The sequence below is a fragment of the Rhodnius prolixus genome, unplaced genomic scaffold (genome assembly GCF_049639745.1).
Source record: "Rhodnius prolixus isolate KJV_2025 unplaced genomic scaffold, Rpr scaffold_21, whole genome shotgun sequence".
Lineage (NCBI taxonomy): Eukaryota > Metazoa > Arthropoda > Insecta > Hemiptera > Reduviidae > Rhodnius > Rhodnius prolixus.
In genome coordinates, this window is record NW_027411606.1 from 926,698 (window position 1) to 943,443 (window position 16,746).

The 16,746-nt window shown below is 32.1% G+C and overlaps 1 long non-coding RNA gene across 2 annotated transcripts in view; it reads left to right on the forward strand.

Moving 5' to 3' along the window:
* The first annotated feature begins 1,316 nt into the window (after positions 1-1,316).
* Positions 1,317-16,746, forward strand: part of LOC141455065 (uncharacterized) — a 76,665-nt gene continuing 61,235 nt past the window's right edge. For both annotated transcript variants that reach the window (XR_012459128.1, XR_012459129.1), the window contains exons 1-2: positions 1,317-1,455; positions 2,451-4,738. This is a non-coding gene — a long non-coding RNA (uncharacterized lncRNA). The remainder of the gene's footprint in view (positions 1,456-2,450; positions 4,739-16,746) is intronic.

A 16,746-nucleotide genomic window follows, 5' to 3' on the forward strand; every position in this document is an offset into this window, starting at 1 on the left:
ATGCAACAGGTTGTTTCAGTCAGTGTATATGTTTTAAAATAATATAAATAAACTCACATGTACGCATCAGAAATGAGTTGAATATAGGCCAATGTCTAAGCATCGTAATATTGAAAATGAAAAGCATCCAGTGAAGTTACATTAATTTCAATAAATTGAGAAATCCTAGATTTGTGATTTACTGCAACAAAAAAAAAAAGAAGAAATTTGAAAAAATAGTTATTTTACTGTACAATCATGCAAAAAGAATGCTAGATTTTATTAATCTTATATTATAGATAAATTGATTGGAGATACCCTCTTCTTGGGCAAAGAAGTTTTCTAGATAAAAGTAACTAAATGCTCAAGATATATCCGTTTACACTTAACCAACATCTTATCAACCAATTTAACCCTAACTTCTGATTCTCTTTACTTTTCCAATTGTACAACATGCGAATTGAAGATTTTCATTTTAATGTTCTCGTGTATTTTAATAGTAAAGGATAATGTTTTAGCAATAAGCTTCTCATACTAACAAAAAAAAATAAGATTAAATGCTACCGGGTTATCTGAAGTTAACAATTATTACAAACAAAAACATATTTATAAGAAATCTTTTAGCTGACTTACTTTTTCATTGAAATACAATCACTGCTTGTCCTGCCTGCACTAGTTATTCCACTATTAAGTTGCAATGAAGACTTTAGAGTTCCACCGAACTGAACACCCCGAGTAACTTTAATCATATGGTAAGTTACCAGCACATCAGCTGATAATGGCCCTTCCATATTGGCAAGGATAACCTACCACACTTTAGTATCAGCTGATGAATGATGTTACCATGACAACGGTTGTTGTCACTTTTTAGTGAGAATCATTGAAATGTTACAAATTGATTGGCGATGAATTTGTGAGTGAAATTGTCAAATTAATTAGTTCAAAATACTAGCAGATTTTTATTTATTTATTAAAGGACCAACGGTAGCGAAATGATAAAAAGATAGAAAACATTTTACACTTCTTCAGGATTTAGTCTGGGTACAGATATCGAGCATGCCACCATTATCTTTCCTCTTTTTTTTGTTAATGAAATTGGTTCTTGAGAAAAGCAGTTAATCGTGTTAAAATTTCATATGAATGAATAAAATTTTCCTCGGTATCATTAGTTGCAAAATTAACAGAGCTATTTAACAAGATAGCAGTAGCGAAAGAAGTTCCTAGGTAGTGGAAGAAATGCCAAGATTAACAAAATACATCTCGTTAGGTAGATCAAGGAGTAGAGAGGACACAATCTATTATATTCTGTCTTATACCGCTGGTATTACTAGTACTTGAGAGTTCAGAAAACGATGGTGGGAAAACCTAGGCTTTGTAAAAATCAGCACATCCTATTGATAACTCTTCCATTAAATTTGCACGAAAATCTTCTCCAATCATCAGATCCACAATTTTCAGTGTCTTTCTGGTATATATGTAAGTTTTATATTTAGTTTTTACTTCTTAGTTTTAATATTTTAATAAACTTGATACTGATATTAATTTTCAAGACGCCTTAAAATCTTGCCACAATTGCTCCAAAAAACATACATAAGAATTTTTCGTATGAAAAAATAAATTCATCGTTTCGCCTCAATCTCCCTAGCGACCTCACAACTCCAATTAATTTCATTTCAGTTATCTTTTTCTAATTGAGGAAAGATATTTGTTCTGTTTGCGAAGTGTTCCTAACGTCCAGTGCTCTGCGGAACTGTGAAACCATAAACAGTCCCACATTTAGAATCATTTACATAATTCCTGCACTGGATCGTGGTCTTGAAGATTTTATAGTTTTTAAGAAATCAGTTAATAAAATTCGAAGTAGATTAAAAGAATGAGAAAGGTAATTGTGAGATTTGTATCCTAACGATATCTACAAGATATCTCAAACAATACTAGTTGCAGAAAAATTAATCTCTAGGCAATGCATATGGTTTTACAAATTGACACTCATGTCGCTGAAAGCGATCTTTCTTGCCATCTTTTCTTGTGTCATGATCATGAATAATACTCAGTCCTCAGCATATAGTCACTAGTAACGCTACTTAATTAAATGCGGAAAAGTTATCAAATAAAAGACTTTATAAACTATAAATACTGCTCACATTTGTGTTTACGGATACTCAGCAAAAGCATGGCAAACATTAGTTATAGAGTTTGGCAGTACATCAGATTTTTTAAGAAAATCTTCCATTAATTTCTGGCTTTTTAATTGAAATCCAAGAGCGAAAATGGCGTTTAAAAAAGCATATTCTTCGAGTTATAAGTTAAGTATAAACATCATTTACCAAAGAAATCTTATTTTTTTAGATTTCTTAGATCTCTCCCAGTTTTGAGTTTGATTCGAGGATTGAAACTATTTTTCAAGATTAAATCAACTTCCAATTAAAGAAAAATTAAAGAGATAACATGTAATTATTTTTTTTTTCCAGTTTTAGAATAATTAACAAAACCAGCCCAAGGGCAAACAAATTTCGTCAAATTAAAGGGAATTCTTGCAGATGTGAAATACCAGAAAGTAACTTTCCCAAGAATTGCTTTGCTTTATAAACTGTTAACTAAAAAGAAGTACATCTAAGGAGGATCCTATATTATGAAAAGGTCACGTCATGATTAGATTAGCTGATTTCAAAAATTGTAATTCAGAATACCTACATGGATAACAAAATGTTTTCTGTATCCAAAAATTGTAATTAAAGGAAATCTGCTCTTTCAATAGATTTCCATTAAATCTTTAAATTGACTAAAACAAGATTTATTTTTTGGCAGCTTTGAATTCCTAAAATTGAAATGATATTTGTACAATATAGTCGATTAACAATACTAAATTACCTTGTTATCCGAACATTACAAATTTTTATACAGGATGCTACATAAAAATCTTGCAAAAAAAAAATTTGAGGATGATGTTTAGAGATTTTGAGTTAATCATGAATTTATAATTTTTGTTAATGATTATCATTTTATTTGTTTTCTTAATTTTGTTAAAAGAAGAAAATTCTCCTAACATTTCACTTGCTATGGTTCTTTATATATATGAAATTTATTTTAAAAACTATAAGTTCACTGAAATGCTGGTTAAATGTGTGCTTGTTACAAAAATACTGTAAGAAGTTTGTAAAATATTTCCTAATGCATGTTTTTGTACCACAAGATTTTTGCATTACTTCTTCTTTGTATTTATGTACATTTGTATCTGCATTATCACTAACTTGTATTTATATTTAAATAGAAGGTCTTTTGTGACAACTGGGAATGTATTTGTATTCATTTGTAGCAGTTATTCATTGATATAAAACTGTAAGTCTTTTCTATAGGACTGAAGTATAAATTTTTTCATACTCTAAAAGGGTGTAACCCTTTGAAGGGTGCAACCCTTTTTTTATGCAGAAGGGGTTGGAAAGATAGGGTGTCTAAATGGCTTTTTAGTGTAATAATGTGTAACCAGTTAACAAAGGCGTTTTAAAAAAGGGGTTAGTAGAGATGCACACCTGCCATTCTTCAGTATTGTATCTGCTATTATAGTGTCATCTGACTATCTTGAATTACTATAAAAAATCAAGCTCAAAGATTGTTGTTTCAATTTAATTATGTTAAATGAGTAATTATTAGTTGTTTGAGTTTTCCAATTTTGTTTCCATTAGGTAGTCTGATTCCGCTGTTTACTTGTAATAAGTATGTATTTAACTCAAATATCAATTAGTCTATAGATTTAAAAAAAATAATAATTTGATAAACTGTGACTGACTGATGTGAAGAAAAAAAATAAACTCAGAAAAGGCAGAGTACTATTAAAGTCAAGTAATTATGTGATAGTCACATTTTTTCCATCTGTTTCGTTTTAACCTCTATGTATTCTCTTCGTTAGGTTCTGTGACTACTATTAACATTTTAAATAAAGAAAATAAAATAATATAATAGTTTAAAGACTAAAAGAGTAAAAAGAAAAGTTTCTCTAAGCATTAGGTACTATTAACATTGCTAACTTTGCCTGTCTAATAAATAGCTCATTGCTTAACGGAAAATATATAATTTCTATTCTCCTTATTTGATCAAAATGTATTTGTTCTACAACTTCAGATATAATGTATTGATATAAACGTATAGAAAGGAATACTGCCGAGGCACTAATAAAGGGGTAACTTCAACTCCCTCCATAAGTAAAGGGAAGCTTTTTTACCATTGGTACCCTCAGATAGCTAGTTTATTTGAAAAGGCAGCACCCTTAGTAATATAATGGCCTCCTATAAGCATGCTCAGTAGCCTCCGAAGTCAAAAGACAACCTTCCACTCATATAAAGTATGCAAAGAATCGTTACGTAAAGGTTGGTATAGGGTGCAGGCCCCTCTTAGTGAAAGGGTTTGAACATAGCAGGGTGTTATAATCATTATTTTTTTTAAAGGGTTAAAAAAAGGGGTGGTTATGCTACTAATAAAGGGTTCTATAATGTATGGACTGGGTTCTGATGTTCATATTAGGGTGTCTCCCACTTTACGTAACTGAGCATGCTCCTACGTAAAGTCTCTGTGCCTTCAGTACTGACTTAAAATTCAGTCTGTACACATCCTATGTATGAGTTTCAATTGTATAAATTATTTTTAAACAGTTATTTTAAATAAAGTTGATTAAATTGAAGTGCTACTTCCACGATTCTATAATTGACTGGTATTTTGAGTGAGTGTTTAAACATTTTTGCGTGTCTATGGATGTTCCAAAAATGTAAGTATTAGCACTTAATAAGAAATTCAAAAGGAACATATTAATTGTTTAAATATTTTATTTACAAACAGGCAATCTAATTTCATGACAAATTTGTCCTTTTATAAATTAAATATGGAAACAATTTATACTTTTTCTTTCGATTTTTGTTTAGTTTGTTTTTTTCTAGAGAAATCCTCAATTCCATTTAAACTAAAGATTATTTTATTCAATTATTATTAATAATTAATTTAATAAATTAAGTATTTTAGAATATATTTTTAATATGAGAGATCTTATTTACCAAAGTAAAAAAAATAATAATAATAGGGATTTCATTTCATTTTGAGACAATCACTGATTACAGATATTTTGTTGTAACACTTGCTTGCTGCAGGTCTTACAATAATTATTTCATTATTTTTAAATATAAAGGAGGGAATATAAATAAATCTGTTTTGTTTTGAATTTTTGTTTTTACGTTTGGCTACAAACTTCATTTGAAAAGTCTCAGAAAGCATTATATACCTTCCTCACTTCAAATAAAATTTTCTACTAAGTTTACCAACAGATAAAAACATTTTATTTAGTAAAATAAAGACTTCACTTCATAAATGAACTTATAATTGCATTTAGAAAATAAAGTCTTAAGTTTAAAAGAAATAATTTCATTTTTTGATGTATGATTCCATTGTTAGAAAATATTTGATATTTAGATGTTATTTAAAATTTGATACTTTTTTCTATGTCTTTTCTTAAAAAGAACACCCTGCTGTGTTATTTAATTTACCAATGACATCTTTTGTTCAGTCTTAGAATGTTAAGCCTTTATAAATTTCGTTACTTATTAGTTTTACATTTATTATTAAATAATGATCAAAGTAAATTTATGCGATTTCCTATACAGAGAAATATATTTATTCATACAATTAAATCTTTTAGCTTATTAAAAAAATTAAATTTTGAAACGTTGAGCACAGAATAACATGATTTCTCATTTAATCTAGGATAATTTTTGCACTCTTCTCTCAAAAAATTAAACAAATTTCACAGTAATTGTATATATCTGAAGAAAAGAATACTGAAAAAAGATTTTATACACAAGCAACATTAGCTTGAATTTTAGTGAACAATTTTATTTGTTACCTTTTGAATTGCTTTTGATTTTATTCAAAAGGTGGCTTTAATTAGCGCTTATTTAATAAAGAATTGTCTTAATTTATCAGATTTCATATTCAGATCCCAAAATAATTTTCATTTACAAATATTTTCTGTTTTTCATGACAGGAAAATTACCATTTCTATGAATAAGCTGGTCTATGATTTCTATGATTATACTGTAGAAAACTCTTAGCCCTACATTATACAATTTTTTTTAAATTAAAAAAATATTCATATAAACATAAAAATATAATAACAGCAGAAAATTTTCAAAAATAACGGCTTACCAACCACAATGATGGTGTCGAACAATGACACTGCTTAGATTCCAATAATTTAAATACTACTAAAGTTCTATCTATCATAAAGTCTACTCCAAGTTTCTATTGTACAAAGGAAATCTAAAGGAAGATTTGTGCAGTTAATTATTTGGCTATAAACGACAGAAAGGAAAGAAAGAATTCAAACTTCTAATCGGCTACTTTACCCTGTTTCCTGTGTGATTAATGCAAGCATAAGCGAAAGGAATTTCTTCAGTCAGTTCATTCTTTAGATAAAGACACACACAAGGAATAGTGGTTCAACTTAGTTCATTAGTCTCTCGCCTTTGATGTGACCTATCAGATTCTACCAGGTGTTATCTTAGCATTGAGAAAGAAGTAGAGTGCTATAGTCAAATGGCGATGGTTGCATTATGTGACGAAAATAAAAAGAAATAAGAAATAAAAATCGTCTTATGGTAATCCTTACCCGACTTAGCAGGCCAAGAGTTTATTTCACTTTTTTTTGGAGGGGAATGGAATTCGGATTACTTCATGACATTGCTTCTTGCTGGTAAACTTAAGGTGGCTTTACCCCTGAACGAGTTCATTTAACGAATTGGTTTTCTAAGCACTGTTTTTAATAAAGAAGTAGATTATATTAATCATCCATTGGTTCACGATTTTACCAACTCTCCTGCAAGAAATTTCAAAAATTTTGATTTTGTTTTCGCACATTGAGGATATTTGAACTACATTCGTATACATTACTATTCTTTCCATTTGTTAATATATTCACTCAGTACTATTTCAGTTTGATAAAACAGGTGATAGTTTCACCGAATTCTTATCAATAATTTTTCAATAGAATAAGTAAATATTTTACTCAGCTGTTCTCAAAAGTTGTAGATAACATAATTCTATCTTAGAGCTCAAATTTTGTTTCCATTTTTCTAATTATCAATTTTTTGTGGATATAGAAGAAATCAATCTAATAATAAGTAGTCTTCTCTAACACTCTTTCATATTGAGTTGAATTTTTAGTTTCATCTATTTATCATAAATTATATTGTTGTTGACTTTAATGTTATGGAAATAGCAGCATTTAATGATAAGCATTCGATTTAGAAACTGTATCCTGTAAGAAGTGGACATCCAAGATCAGACCACTTGCATGCTGAAGTTCTATTGTGGTTCCTTTAATCCTCCTTTGTTCTATTGTGGCTCCTTCATCATAACAGATTTGCTGCTGAAATTTCATCGTCTGTTAAGCATGTATAAAAAAGCTTTGAAGTCCCAATTTTGAAACAATCAGAAATAAATTGAACTGTGAGGTATTTATTTAACTAACGCCGTTTTATTGTTGCTATTATGATTAATATCATTTAGGGAAGGGATTAGCTTAGTGCTTAGGGTATAATGGATTTTGATTTGAAGATCTCGGGTTCGAATCCAGCTGAACCGTAGGTTTTCTCTTCCGAGGAGCTTCTTTTAATTCATTATTTCCTCTCTAATATTATATTTGGAACGTAAGTATATTGTGAAGAGATTGAGTTGATTAATTTTTCCCAGAGTAGGTAACCCGGCCTTCTACTGGGTAAGTCTAGCGGAGCGGCTGCCTCCTCACAGCACCTAGACTTACTGGAATATTTATTTCAGAGTCATTCTACCTCTAGATGAACTGCCTTCACCATTGGCTAAGAGCTTGATCTGCCCTTAAAAGCCCAGGAAAAAGATAGGATCTAGGATAAAATTAAGATTTGAAAGGATGTAAAGGATCTAGGACAACGGACAGTTGCTCCTTTAGTCGCCTTCTACGACAAGCGGTGGACACTGCGGGTCTATTCTACCCCCGAAACCGCAGGGGGGAAGAGATGAAGATTAAGAACCGAAGAGGTGGCAATAAACAAGGATGTAGAATATCGCCAACTCTGTTTAATATTTATGTAGATGACCTGATAAAACATAAAGAAGTTAATAATGAATAATGTAATGTTAAGAAAGGTTTAAACTATGTAAGTGTTACGTTATTTAAGATGTACATAAATAAACAGAATTAGTTATTTATAATGGACAAAATATATCTTAATTCTATTTATTTACTTTAATCCGAAATTGCATATTCTGTTCTAAGGTCTTGAAGGCCATCTCCCAGATAATCAAATTAAAAAATTTAACTAGAGATACAAAAGCAATTTATAATAATATGTAAAATAAGTGAAATCGTAATATATAAATAAGTAAAATGGTTAAACGTTTCTCAAACGATAATTCACGTATTTTCAAAGTTTAGATAGATGAAAATTTATTTCATAAATACATTTATGTATATATAGGCCATTTTTAAAAATTAATACTGAAAATATAATTACTAAGGGCAAATTTAATTGCAGGCAGGAATAATTTAATGTAAATAAAGTAAAATTTGCTAAATCCTGAGTTACTTTACTAAATTTCACAGTACAGCCTTACTTCTCATAAGGTAGGTGAATATCTGAAGAGGATCTTGATGATTCCAGCTAATGGGTTCGGTCTACTCATTACCATACATACTGTCGTTAAAGTTAAACTCGAGTTCTATAGGGGTCCCAAAGGGTTTTGTTGAACTAATGCTGAGAGAAATAAGAACTATTTCTTGTTATTTTCCTGTTTACATCCACTTAACTACTCATTTCATTGTGCCTACTTTTTCCAAATGTTTAAAAATTAGGGCGGGAATGAATGGGCATTCAGATTTGATGAAATTAGTTCGAATGTGGTTCAAATTCCAGGTGACAAGGAAAGTTAATTGTAGGAATTACTGAGAATGTAATATTCTTCACTTCAGATTTGAAGTGATGCATGGAATTCATTTTCGCTGCTAAAGAGTAATTTAATCCGATTATATTTTTGACAAGCATTAGACTTACTTTTTCCAATTGAAATATAGATTAACTAGAGATGATGTAAATAATGGTTTGACTAGAGTGCGCTTATTTTTTGGGAATCTTGAGTGGTAAAGTCAAGAGTTTAAGATAAGGCCAGAAGTGCTGAGGGTGCTGCTATCAGCCAAGGGACAGCCCTCTCTGCTTCTCTCAAGGGACCCGTTACATGGGATCAGAATAAATCGTCTTTGGACGTAGGTAGTAAGAAAAAAAAAAGAAAAGGAAAAAAGAAGAATAGTGGAAAAACTTCTTATACGCTTGCGTAGTAAAGTGTTCTTTGAGAGGGGACTTTGCATTAGGGGTGAGTCAGAAGCTTTGTGATAAGAGAGAGAAATAAGGAAATGTTCACCCTCTTTCTCTTGTCACATGTTCCTTACTCATGTCAGGTCTTGGACACGTCCACCTACAACTAGCTACTATATACCTCGGATGTCTCCCAGGGGTCTGACCAATCTCAGAGCAAATGTGTTTTTTATATTTAAAAGAGCATTAATCTATTTTCTACCATCTTTCATTTTAGTTTTATTGATTGCTTTTCACCGTTTTATTTATGAGCGAATATTCTCACATCTTTTTTATCATTATTATTTTGTTGCTTTTTGTTTTCACATCCCACCAGCCTAGAAAAATTAATATCCAATTAAATAATGCTTAATTAATATTCTTTAATTTACTTTAAAAGATTTCGTTTCGCTTTAATTTTAATGTAACTTGGATCTACAAAAAAAAAAGTCCCAAATCTTCCTAGTTTAAGGCTTAAAATTCAACAGTCTCTGGTTCTCTAATTTAGATTTGCTTCCACAGGGATCCGCTAGAAACCCTACTCCAGCGGGGACCAGAAATCATGGTCCCTTCTGGCTTGTGCAGCGCCTCCAGTTTCATCTGTTTAGCTAGACTTAGAAGTTTGAAGAGGTCTCCTGAGCCAAAAATGTGACTGCCGTCTTTCTTCTTCCAGTCCAAACCTAAAAAAAAAAAAATTCTGTTGTCAGACTTTATCGAAGCAAGTTTTCTTTAGAATAAAGTGGCCCATCATGAGCCCTAAGATCATCCGAATGTTTGCTGTCAGACCTTAATGAAATAATATCACAGCGAAGCTGCTAGTTATGAATTTTTGCAACCAAATTTTGTAGAATCATCCATGAAACATTTTGCAATGCCACATTTGGTTTACCCCTCTCCGGCCATCTTGATTTGCATATTTGATTCTCAGACTGATGATTAGACTCTTCTTACCTTTAACCGTTTTCTATTTTAACATTATTAAAAATCAATAATCTATGACTCTACAGAATTAATAATCGTGGTTGATAACTACGCACTCAGGAGAATTGTTGAACATTCTCCAGAGACAGAAAGTACATTGAAAAGTTTCAACGCACTTATGTGCTTAGGATTTCACGTGACTAAATAATTTAACAAAGTATTACGTAGAGTAACATTTCATTTTCATCTGCACTAGCAACAAAAACAATCTGTTCATTTGCTGGAAAAAGGATGGACAGATTTGAAGTTAAGGCATAAGGATTTCTCAAAAAAAAGTCTGTATATTGACGAAGAAAAGATTAAAATTGGACTCAATTTAATCATCAAAATAATAAGTTGTAAGCGCACCTAGCTCTCGAGAGGTTTTGAAAGTTATTGGTAGAGAAGAAAGAGATTATTAACCGAATTCTGTTGTGGTTAGATGAGAAAGAATCGCTCAGAAACAAAAAGAAACCTTTTAGATTATTACAACATAAAGCATCAAGAGGATTTTTTGTACAATCGTAAAATCTGTTAAAGTTATTAAAATAAGTGAATAAAAAATAAGTTTAGGTGTTTCTAAGTCCAGTCTGAACCGCCTGAAAGAGTCTTTAGTATTGGCAGAACATTCTGAATATTTTTTTTTATGTTATTGTTCATGAGAATGTTTCAATTTTTTCTCCCGATGAAAGTTTGGTCTAATTTCAAAATACTAGATTTGTCTCCTTTGTGAGTGGATGAACATCTTCATTGTGGAACAGCTTTATTTGTAAAATTTGACTAGTCCACTGAGAAATAATTTTGGATTATTGAACAATAAGTGAATGTATTTAAACTATATACTCAAGAGTAAATGATAAAGGAGACATTTTTCGCCGAAGTTGTTGTTACTTTTATGGCCAAAAAGAATGATGAATTACAGTGGAAGAAGAAGGAGGTAGCGAGCAGGATGGGCCATTAGGCACGAAGGAAATGTCCGCCTCCGCCCCAAGGGGGTCCAGGATGCTCGGAAATGACACACACCACTATTGTCCTCCTGCTAAAAACTCACGCCTCCCTCCAAAATGTACACCCAGCTTCCACACTCTGCGCTATAACTGTAATCACCCAGAACACCAGTAATCACCTCTCTATTTGTTCTCTTTGCTTCTCACTTTATCTAAGTTTCTCATATTTATGCAGACAAAAGTATTCTTTATCTATTTTTGAAGATGCTATTTGGGTTTGACAGTAATTTAAAAGTTTAAACGTCCAGTTTGACGTCATTATTTAATGAAGTTCTTGCTCTAAGTTCATTTTAAGATTTTTATACATGTAAATAGCTGTTCTTGGCTAGAAACTACCCAAGATTTTGCCTCATTAGCTTGCATTTGTGGACGTTTGCCTATCGTTGTTATATTTTAAAAAGTAGTGTGAGATTAATACTATCCCAAGTTTTACGCACTTGAAGTCTGGCCTATGATAAACCTTGACGTTCAAGCGTGTGCCAGTTATTCACGAAACTAAACACCTCACTGTACTGTTATCAGTAAAAGGCGAAAGATTTATTCGTTTTGAAGAGAGACCAGAGTCCGGCAGATGGAACTTCCACGCCGCAGAATGTTTTTTATTTATTTAATTGTGTTTACTTTCTTTTTATTACAAATAAAACAATATTATTATTACTGTTATCAGTAAAATAAATAAAAGTGATTAAAAATGTGTGTAAAAGTATGTACTTTGGCTTAAGATCAGCCTACAAATATTGCCGTCAACTTTTGAAAGGCTATTATCACAGGGTAGTAACTTAATAAGCCATTACAGGATAGATTGTGCTAGAAAGCCTAAGAAGATAGCGTTCTGTATTTTCTAGAACACCTTAGACGTCATGATAGGAAAGTGAATGTTGAGGTGATTAGGTTAAGTGGGCTCAAAATGAGGTGAAGAGTATTAGAAAGCATTTACAAAAGGATTGGGCCTAGGATTTTGGATTCTAAGATTTTGTGCGCTTTTTATACACAAGTTTCGCATAATTCGAGTCCTATATCCAGATAGTAACTAGGAAGTTTTCTTATTGTACTGTTGTCTTTCGTTTGAGCATTAGTTAATGTTGGTAATGATTTGTATCAGCATTCAGGTTTGTTTGAATTGAAAGTGTTAATCGTTGGCCAAGATCGAGCCAAAGGCAAAGCCAAATAAATTTAAATTATGTCTAAATATTTTAAACACTTCTTCAAGTAGAAGAAAGATTGCCGCTTTGTTTCTATTTCAAACGATAAATATGTCAATTTATTAGTATAAATATAATAAATTATGTAAAATAGGTAATTCCTAGTGGAAAAAGGAGAAGAATATTACTAGCGTAAAGATAAGAACTCGGAAGTATGTGTGTGTAGGTGTAGTCTCCCAATAAATATCTAACGAGGGAGCTGTGAGCATCTCTGAAAGTTTCATGCCGTTGGAACGATGCAATAATGTTTGAGCCTCAGCCCACAAGTATCGCTGGAAGACGAAGGGAGACTTGACTCATGGGATTTATATTAGAGAGCGTAGCAGGCGGGCATAAGCGTAAAGTCTGCTGCCTACTCTTACAATCTCACTCGTGCTCTCTCGCTTGGTGCTCTCATAAATTTTGATTATTCACACAAACTGAAACAAAAATGTAGGAGAGGTTGTGGAAATGCGAATGGCTTCTCATATCTCGCCCACCACTTTCTTCCCATAACACGCTTTCCTTTTTTTTATCTCATAATCTCCATCCCTTTCTAGCTCAACTTTACCATAATATCCTCCACCATAATTCTGATCTTTTATTACACTCTCCACTGTATTTTTTTTTTTTTTAGTTTTATATTTCCTTTGTTTTGTCTTCTTACTTCTTTCTTCGTTATTTTCTTTCAAAACGAACTCTTCAAATTTGATTTGAAACTGTTTCTGTTATACATTCTAAGATTACAATCAAATAAATGTTAATATTATCCTCAAGCTACTCCACAAGCTGGCCGACCTTAAGCTGTCATGTATTTCTACAGCCACTTCTATCCATTCATAATTGCAGTGAGAAACACTTTTGTAAACGGTACTTTTGTTCGCTCAGTTTACCAACTCAATCAGAATCACTCTCACTTCTCCTAAAGAAGAAGTTCAAGACTCAAAGAATAAGTCAGTAATGCTAAACTCCCAGGAATGAGGCAAAAATCTGTAAGAGAAAACTAGAAAAGATCTAGAAAAGAGGACTAGAAAAGAGGCCGGTTCGGTGTGAGCAAAACTACCTGCACCATGCTTATGGGTTTTCTTATCATCGGACATCATAGTTGAATAGATAGACAACTTAAAAAAGATGGGGCTTGGATAGCGACAAGACTAATTTTAGCGACAAGACAGATTTTAAGGGGGGAAATGGAGGACTTTCCAATTTACCACCAAACGAACTGGGATGCTGTTGAGATTTTTAGAATCCTTGGTTGCTACCAGGTGTTGGAGAAGGTATATCTTGCTATGGTTCTAAGATTTTTCAGAGGTCTTGATGGGAGGGAGTGCTGTAACAAGTTAATCTCGCCGACAATAGTACAGGAATACAATAGATCTATGAAATCCTCTGTGCGCTATCCTCTCAAATTTCTTTAGTATAATAATAGTGTAAACAAACCGCGAATGGCTTGAAAGCTTGAAATGATCCGACACGCAGCTTTCGTGGTGAGCAGTCTTAGCGCTTCTGGAGTTGGTGTAGATCAGAAATGTTAGTTTATAGCCACTTTTAATTGAGTTTTTGGTACATTTAAAAACATTAATCAACAGAAATGTGTTAAAAGCATTAAGAGAAGGTTGTCAATGTTTGTTGTGTTACAGATTTGCATCTCTATTTAATTTTGTTTAATGAATATACACTTAAGCTACATCAGATTATTAATGGGAAATTGGAAACTTCACTTTTATCTTGTTTATTTTCTAAAAGTTTCTTTCAATTGGTTTAAATAATCTTTTAATTAGACTAAAATAAAAGGAAGCTTGATTCAAGCTAAGGAATTGCTGATGTAGGAGTGATAAAATATTCAGTGAGAATTGACATACAGCGAGGAATGATATTGAGTATTGATTCCCCTACTCCAGACAGTGTTGGACGCCTTGGCCACGCACTCTGAGTTAGTACAGAAGGAAGCAAAGAAGTCATGCGGGGCACTCGGGGGGTTTACTTGGAGGGGGCTTATGGTAACTATGTGTGATGGTTATGGATGCACTCGTCCCAGTACTCATGCAGTATTCAGCGGGCCGCCATACATAGTCAACTTTCAGGGTTGGGCCAATCCCTTCCTCTTTGCACTGGCTACTCAATCTTTCTATCTCACTCTAGTTGCTGGTTACTATCACAGCATCCCTACTCACGGTGTTTAGAGTCAACCAGTGAGCACAAAACTAGAAACAAGAACTAACCCAGCCCATAACATCAACTTTCAACATTATTAATACCGTATTTCTAACTTTTCCGAACTGTTTTTCTATTTAATTATTTTAATAATCCGCTCAATATTTTGGTAGAAATAGATGCAAGTTGATTTGTGGGAAGAACTCTGATAAAGGATTGTTTTATTATACTTACAATCAACAATTCTAAAAACAAAAGTGGATCAATATGGAAGTAAAAATACCTTTTAGATAGGAGCTATTCTCATTACTTTTTTTCATTACATTAAAAACATTAATTAATGAAATTACGATGTCCAATTTTAATTAGAATTTCACAAAAATAAATTTTACAGGAAAAATTTTATAAGCTAAGGAGTTCAGATAAGAATGCTGAATTCTCTTCTTCAGAGCGATAGTACTCACAAGATAACGAGGGAATAATATACTTTATATGCAGCAGAGACATGGACAGTAACTTCTTATCTAACTTACTTAACTAAGTAACTGCCATTTCCGGACATCAACTTCTTTTTACAAAAATGGATTATTGGGTAAGAGCAGCAAGAATAGTAAGACTGGAGAGAAAGTGGAGTTAAAGAAGGCTACGGGTGATATTTTATAAGTGATTGGAATGGTATGAGCATGTTAATAGGATGAACACCTGTGTAAGGGAGTCCCTAAATGTATTTGGAGATAGAAAGCGACGAGAAGAGGGTACCAAAAAAGCATTGATTAATTCGGAAACGGAGGAAGATGCTCTGAGAGGAATTTTCGAAGGGACTCCTGGAAACAGATATTCGTTAAAGGATACCCTCAGTAGAGAATTAAGTCCTCAAAAGTAAAGTTACAACAGCCTCCCATAACGAACTTTCTTATAGGTTCAAGTTGCAAGCACTAGATATTGGGTCCTTTTTAGTAAAGTTAATATTAACCAAGCATATGAAGTTCGTTCAGTATTATAACATAATAAGCAACATTCTTAAAACTAAGAAAAAAATATCCTCTTATTAAGCCAGATTGAAGACTTATCCCGGACCGTTAATCTTCGATGATTTTCTACCCCAACAGTAAATTAAATTTTGTTAGTCTATTTACAACTACCAAACGACATTTGACTCTTTATAAAACTTAACGATTCGAATTTTAAAATCGCATAAATTTTACTATACTTTGAGGCGAAAACTAAAATAGTAACTAACTATACTTCAAAGTTTCTAGAAAAAAATTCGTCACCTTAATTAAGCAATTTTACTGAAAGATATATTTTTGTTCAGTACTTTATCATTTTCTTGAAGCGGTTATCTTCTTTAATAATACTTTTTCAGAATGTACATTATTTTATAACGTTAATTTTTTTCTTGTCTTGTTGCATTACTTGTGCATTTCGTTTCTGGCTCGTTTCGGAGTTTCGTTTATCAGTTCAGATTCTTTCCTCATTTAAAGACAGAAAATTCATAATTGGCTCTTGAATTTAGTGATGCATTATTATCAAGGAAGGATAGCTGCAACTTGATCTAGTTAGGTCAATATATTTTAAGGCAATGAATTCTGTAGCACGGAGAATGGATACGAAAATACATATTTATTAGTGGCTAAACTAAACAGTAACTGATTTAAAAATCAATAATTGTTAAATACTCGAATTATTATACTTATTTTTACCGAATGAGTAACAAACCCGCCAGCTGTTCACATAACATATATTAGAATTATAGACAAGATGTATTACTAGTATTAACAATTTCAAAACTGCAAATTCACCCCTTTTTCGTTCTTACACATATTATGTGGGCACGTAATCCATCTCTCATAGAATTGAAAAAGGGTTCTAATCAACCCCTAGGCCCTAATATGTGAACGCAAGGTCTTTACAATTGGGCCAAACAGTTGGCACGAGTAGTGAGTGCATGTTCACCCAATTTGAAGTAGTACGGCTTTACTTACTGGCGAACTAGTCGGTTCACACTATTGTGAATAACACGTGCGGAAATAACATGTATAACATACATAACAATCATTAGTATTTATTTAATCTGGATACATTCACAGTGCTTCTATA